Source organism: Etheostoma cragini, chromosome 16 (genome assembly GCF_013103735.1).
Source record: "Etheostoma cragini isolate CJK2018 chromosome 16, CSU_Ecrag_1.0, whole genome shotgun sequence".
Taxonomy (NCBI): domain Eukaryota; kingdom Metazoa; phylum Chordata; class Actinopteri; order Perciformes; family Percidae; genus Etheostoma; species Etheostoma cragini.
Window position 1 is genome coordinate 6,585,487 of NC_048422.1, and position 6,924 is coordinate 6,592,410.

Genomic DNA, 6,924 nt, shown 5'->3' on the forward strand with positions numbered 1-6,924 from the left:
CCTCATACATACACACACACACACAGCCGCTGTTATTCTGAGCCTCTTCTTCACTTCTCCCTCTTCTCCTCCCGGAGGTCAGAATACAACCTGGAGCCAGCAGCAGTCTACAAATTGTCAGAGAGAAACCCAGAAGAAGAAATGTAGGCTCAGTGCCGCTAGTTCATTATGACTTAGGATGTGAGTTAGACAGCAGTATGTGTTGACATTGTCATAGTTATCACGGGAACATCTGTGTACGGCCTGTCAGAGGTGTGTGTGTGTGTGAGTGGGGGGGGAGGAGTATGTGCAAAGGAAAAGGAAGACATGTTTGTGTGCCTGCATGCATCTACATACTGCAGACGTGTGTGCATATTTTTTTGTTTGTTTTCATGTGTCCATGTGGAGGCTGATGGTTCCAGGTTTGGGATGGCGGTGTCTTGGCACCCGCTGGTCTGCTGAGACCTGCCTCTGTGCAGGATCAAGGGGTGCCGGGGGCTGCTGCCGCGCCCAGCCAGCCCGGGTGCGCGCCAGCTGCAATCCCTAATGCCCCCGCCACATCCTTGGCAGGCTGCTCCCCTGCCCTTTTCCTCCCCAGCTTTTCTGTCTTAGCAACACAGGAGCTTCCTCCTTCTGACTTCATTTCATTCCTGCTTTCTCCTCTTCACGCCTCAGGATATGTGACATACATTAATGCCATTCGGTGATCCCTGCTCTGCCTTTAAATCCTTCTAAAATCATGTGGTTATGGGTCATTACAGTGGAAGTAATTGCATACTATATATATATATATAAAAAGACAACAAACAAGATGGAATTGCTGTGCTGTGTAGAAAAATGTTTTAGTTTTTTCATAGGGAGTCTGTTTATCTTTGTACTTGTCTCAATGCTTACAAATATGTTAGAATTCTTTTGTGTTTGTCCTTTACAGTGTGTAAGAGGATGTTGATATTCTTAGGAAAAAGTGTTATGAGAGCAGTCAGGAAAAGTTGATTCCCATAAACAGGCTAACTTGAGACATCTGTCGTGAGAAGCACTTGAATCACTATTTACTGTTTTGCAAATTTCCACTGCACATCACAACCTGTGTTTTTCTTCTTTTTTTTGGTATTATTATTATTATTATTATTCTCTGGCAAGTGGGAGAATTTGTTCTGTTTTCCTGGGGTGTTATTATAGTTGAGTTTGGGGACTGTCAAAGGGACGCGGCGCTACACAGTTAAACTGGGACTCTCAGTACCCATCAGGCCCCTGTGAGTCTTTGTGAAGACGACACCACAGAAGGCGCCTTCCAGAGAAGGCGTCACATCCAGTTAGCAGACATCCGGCGCGCTAAAGAGGTTAAACTGCTGCGCCTGGCACAGCCAATTGTATTGATAAGCGTTTGAAGCTGGTTTTCTCTCCTACCTGGCATCACGCTTCACACGCTTTATTCAGCTTGCCACTCCAGACAAACTTCAAACCTGGGAGAGTGTGTCTTCCTCCACTCAGGTGTATATAGTTGTGGGCGTCTGTGGGTGTCTGTGTTTATATGTGTATGTATTTGTGTGTGTGTGTGTGTGTGAAGCCAGGGGCCTTTACTGTTTGTTTGTTTGTTTGTTTTGTGCTGCCTCCCTTCTATAAACCAGGCTTCTGATCTCCCAGGCAACATGCCTCCAAATTCCTCTGCCGTTCCGGCTCCGTGTAAATATATCGGTGTCAGTTTGTCTGATGATGAAATGAGCATTAGGATCCGGAGCAAGACAGGGAAACCACACCGCTTCTTTTGCGTTTAAAGACATCCGCTCGGCAGCGTGAGATCTCCGGCTCCTGCGTGTTAGACAATAAAGTTTGCGCGAGAAGAAAAGCGTCGTAGCACATCTGTGTTTCCTCTCGACTTCTCGGCCTATTCCTACTTTTGCTTCACCACTCTCTGCTGTCTTTGCCTCTCACACTCCGCTAGTCTTTCGTTATCGCCTTGTTAGCCCGAGGTCCTCGCCTTGGCCCGGAGTTATGGCTCTGTCGGGCAGCTGCTCGGCCAGCCCTGGGGGTCCTCAGAGGCAAATGGCATGTCAAGGAGTGGTCACTGAGGTAGATTGTCTTCCCCACAGTCAGCCTCAACGACACCAGTCTCACTTGTCCAATTAGGGGCTTTTTGGCCCCCCTTTAAGTCCCCAAGTTGTCCATTCTTGACTGATACTCCAACATCTCTGGCCTCTAGACGAGCACACCTGATACCCTGCAAGAGCACAGGTACACATAAATCTTTTGTGTGGGCAAACGCACACGCACACACACAAAATAGCAGTATATATACATAGCTGATTAAAGTAAAATAGAACTACTTATATCTTGTGCTGAACTCATATATTGACTTGACTTCATAATTGGTGGGACAAAACAACTAATTTGAAGAAGCTATTGTGAACTTGTGATACGTCTTGTGCATTGCTCAGTATGCAGAGACTGGTACTGCAGAGGCTAATCTGTAATGCAATAAGTCGGTTACAGTTATTTACAGTTGACCAGACTTGATTAGTTAGTTGCTTGTCCAATCACAGAGCTCAAATCCACCTGATCTAATTCCCACAGCTGTAAATATATAAACGGACATTGGGTTAATTTGCTTACGCTCCGAGGTAATCTACCACTGATGTTTTAATTGGGTAGAGCTCCGGACTAGCACATGAAGGAGCTGGCAGAGATGTAGTCTAACGCCCGCCCATATACTTTAATAAGGACAATATTTCAGCAACCTTTGCCGTGTGCTTGCTTGCTCCCCTGTAGGCTACTGCCTGAATCAATCATTTCCTTCCTGCCGGAAACCACACTGGTGCTTCCCTGGCATTTCTGCAACTTTCCCATAACTTATATCCAGGGTTGAGAACCAACGCTCAATATGACCAAATTTTAATGAGGAAACAGTTTATCTGTTATATATACGTATATTGTGTGTTTGTGAGTACTACTATAGGTTGACATGTTAAATCCTGGAAATAAATATACGATTGCTTTAATACTCCACCTCCATCTCCTACATGCAGGGTTGCATTGTTAATAATAACTTTAATTTGAATCGTATCGTGGTGATATGATCCAACCTTCGTTATCATATTACTAAAAATGTTTGTCCTATTGACGATTCAAGCAAACTGTTTTAAAAAAAGGTTTTTTGTAGTGCTGTAACATTAAGGGGTGATTAGTAAATCTATTACTCGTGTAAGTAGAAAAAAAAGTCAGACATTCCCTGGTTCTCGCTGTTTAAATGCGTCAATCTTGGCTGCTTTTTTTCTATTAATATTTGATAGACTAAACAATCCATAAACCATCAAAATAGTTGAGAAATGAATCCAAAATGAATTTATTGTTAGTTGCAGCCTTGCGTTAAGGGATTTGTCTGATGTATGTCACACACATGGATGTCTGAAGATTATTGACACAGTGATCTTGATATCAATCATATCACCAAGCCCTGCTAACATGTCTCCATCTTGGTTACATAATCAAAGTGTTTGTGATGCCCATTTTTAATAGTTTCTGGATTTCAAAAACCCATCTCTATCAAAACACTCTCTACGCTCCCATGCACACTGACACACAGCAATGACCCTGCTGGCAAAAACAGGAACCTGTTATCCATCGATACCTTTTTCCTTTTTTTACAAAGACCACCTGGCCCCGTAACTCGGCCCCTTTCCCTTCCTCACCCCAACCAACACACAGAGGGAGGGAGGGAGGGAGGGGGGGGAGGGAGGGAGGAAGGCCTAATTCAAAAAAATGCATGGTCCTTCTCTGCTCTCTGCCCTCCACCAGGAGACCGAGTGTGAGAGAGCTGCCAGACATCACACGGATGCAACGTTAAAAATACATGTATACCACTCCTCATCATTTATTGATGGCCTCTCCTCCCTTTATGTTTATGAGGTGAGAGGCCTCCCTGTGGCCCTGGTCAGTGACCCCCAGGGTCCACCGAGGGGTCCGAGAAACTGCCTGTTCCCTTTAATTTAGCCGGCTTTCAAATGAGACCAGATCATGGAAACTCTTCCACATTTATAAGCTGTATGCAGGGATCACTTATAAATAGTAAATGGCTGCTGTGTTGAATACTGTGTAGTTTCAAGAAAAATATGTTTTTTTCAGCGTTTGGGGAATCTGAGCTAGCAGGAGATTGTTGACCTTGGATGTATAACAAAATTAAAATGTATTTTTAAACAGTCTTAACTACTTGTCATTTTAATCTATTAAGGGCCATGTAACCTTTCAGTTTATAGAAATATGAAAATTACAAAAAACTTCAATTAAGATGCAGTTGTAAAATGCCTCTAACCCTCTTTCGGATGCATTTATCATCACGCTGAATCACAAGATAGCAGTCAAACCAATTTCGTATGTGTACATCAAACAGTCTGGGGCTTCACACAGAGGGGGTATTTTTCAGTCTATGTAGCCCTTTTATTGTCTTCTTCTCTTGCTGAATGTGTCTTCTGCAGATGAATACCTTTTGCATTTTCATTCTAAAAGAATAACTGAAAGAAATGAATGGTTTGTGTTGGTATTTTTATGGCCAGCTGTGCTATTTCCTTAAATGTCTTTGTCTGGAAGTCATTTACAGATCAGTGGGAGATTTACTCACTGCTTGATGTTGTCGTTTGGTCCCAGAGGCATTTCCAGGGCTGGTTGGCCGGTGGGGGTCAGGGCCTCGGGGTGTTTGTGTGTGTGTGTGTGTGTGTGTGTGTGTGTGTGTGTGTTGTTCCTGCCATGTCTTTTGGCCAACGTGGCTGCTGAGAGCGCAGTGTGGCAGGCGGCGAAGCGTGTCGTAACACAACAAGTTATTGATTGAATAATCTCTGTGTCATCTGATAGTGATGCGGCTTACACAGACCCCCTGCTGCAGGCTACCCTGCTTTCATCACTCCATGGGAAAAGTGGAGGCAAGTCATAGCAAGAGCAATTCAAAGAAGAACATAAAATATACTTTTAAATGTGGCTTGAAAGGATTTCTTAGCAATTGTAATAAAGGACCGACCCAATAAATGTTGAACAAAGGGTTATTTTTTTATTACATGTGTTTTGCCAAAACACAAGTTAGAAGCTTCATAGGGTGACAGCAGGTCCCTGGTTTCTTGGTGACGATTCAAAGTCAACCATGTCAGTATCAGGACAGGTTATCCAACTTGAGTCCTTTTTGGGTATGAACTGAAATGGGCACCAGGTAGATCTGTCAAAGTATCGAAACGTTAGCATTGAGTCCAATACTGCAATACTTTTAATATTGTTCACTTCTTCCTTGGCTTGGTGTTTTTATATTTATTTAGTTCATTTTAGACTCTTTTTTTCAAAACACTGAGGAGATGTGGCTCCCTTTGTTAAAAAGAAAATATATTATTATTTTATATTCCAATAAATAATGTCAATATAAAATGTACAATACACAATTACACTACAGTACTGAGGTGTCGTATTTACCGTATATTCCCAGACATTTCAGCCTAATGTTAGTTAACAAAATTATGAAAATATGCAGGCGTGTCTTGTTAAATTAAGATCAAATAGAGATGTAAAATATGTATCCGCCATATCATAGCTCAGACCGTGTTTTTACCAGCCGCAGGTGAAAACTCTCAACCAGTCTTCTTGTTGCAGTTATTCCAAGTTGGAGATATTATGAATTTGAGACCGCTACAATGTTTCTCTGTTGGCAAAAAGGACCACAAGTAGAGCCGGGCAATATATCGATGTTATATCGATATTGTGATATGAGACTGAATGTTGTCTTAGATGTTGGATATTGTAATATCGTAATATGGCATAAGTGTTGTCTTTTCCTGGTTTTAAGGGCTGCATTACAGTAATGTGATGTCATTTTCTGAACTCACCAGACTGATGATTATTTATCCAAAATCTCATTGTGTACATATTTTGTCAACACAACAATATCGTTGCGATATCGATATTGAGGTATTTGGTCAAAAATATCATGATATTTGATTTTCTCCATATCGCCCAGCCCTATCTGGCAGAAACATCTTAATAAAATCCAACATTACCCCTAATTCATTTCCGCTAATTTAAAGGCAGCTTTTGTTTGTTGCTATTTTGTTCTAGGCCTAAACGCTATAATACAACAGCTAATTAAACATTGTGACTTTAGCTGGACTAGGGTCCAAATGGGGTAACCATGAAGGAATAATGTGATCTCTTTGTTCCCAATCTGCCAACATTGCTTAAGTTAGCCTACCTGCTAAGTTCGCCTATCTATGTTAACATTGTTAGCTTAGCTACTGTAGCTAATTTATGCAATCTGAATGAATGGAATAACATCAGCCAACAATGCTGACTGCACTGTAACACGTGTAGACCGTTAGTTTTGACAAATTAGACTTAAGTAGTAGACTCTTTGGAAACTATTTTCTCATTCCATTATCTCTACTGTGACTATTATTGCCACTGTGCATCCCCCCCCCCCCCCCACGTTTGCACTGCTTGCTCTTGGGGGAATTACTAGAATTGTTGGGTCCTTGAAAATTATAGAGTGTGGTCCAGACCTACTGTATCTGTAAAGTGTCTCGAGATAACTCTTGTTATTGTTTGATACTATAAATAAAATTGAATTGAAGTGAGTTCTGTCTTCTATTAATTTCATCAATGTAATGTTTTTGGCAGTTTTACGGGTGCCTGAGTGGGTCATCTAGAAACTGTTACATATGTTCATTTTACTCAGTTGATCGGGATATTCCCCGTACTCTGCAGTCCAGTACAAATAAAGGAATGAGAGCTTTCCAGTGAAGTGAATGTGTGTGGTGGTGAAGCAGCAGCTCCTCCTCTTTCTATCCTGCGTCTATCCCCTCTTCTCCCGCTCTCCTCTCCTGTCTTCCTCCCTAACCCTCCTTCTGATCCGAGAGGAAAGCTTTCATTATTTGCTGAGATTGGGATGTCAATCCCAGCGCCCCTGACCCAAGTTTGTAG

The 6,924-nt window shown here is 42.2% G+C and overlaps 1 long non-coding RNA gene across 1 annotated transcript in view; it reads right to left on the minus strand.

Moving 5' to 3' along the window:
- The window catches only part of LOC117959574, a 13,408-nt gene that overhangs the window by 5,701 nt on the left and 783 nt on the right, over nt 1-6,924 (minus strand). Inside the window, exon 2 of the long non-coding RNA XR_004659967.1 lies at nt 3,527-3,529. This is a non-coding gene — a long non-coding RNA (uncharacterized LOC117959574). The remainder of the gene's footprint in view (nt 1-3,526; nt 3,530-6,924) is intronic.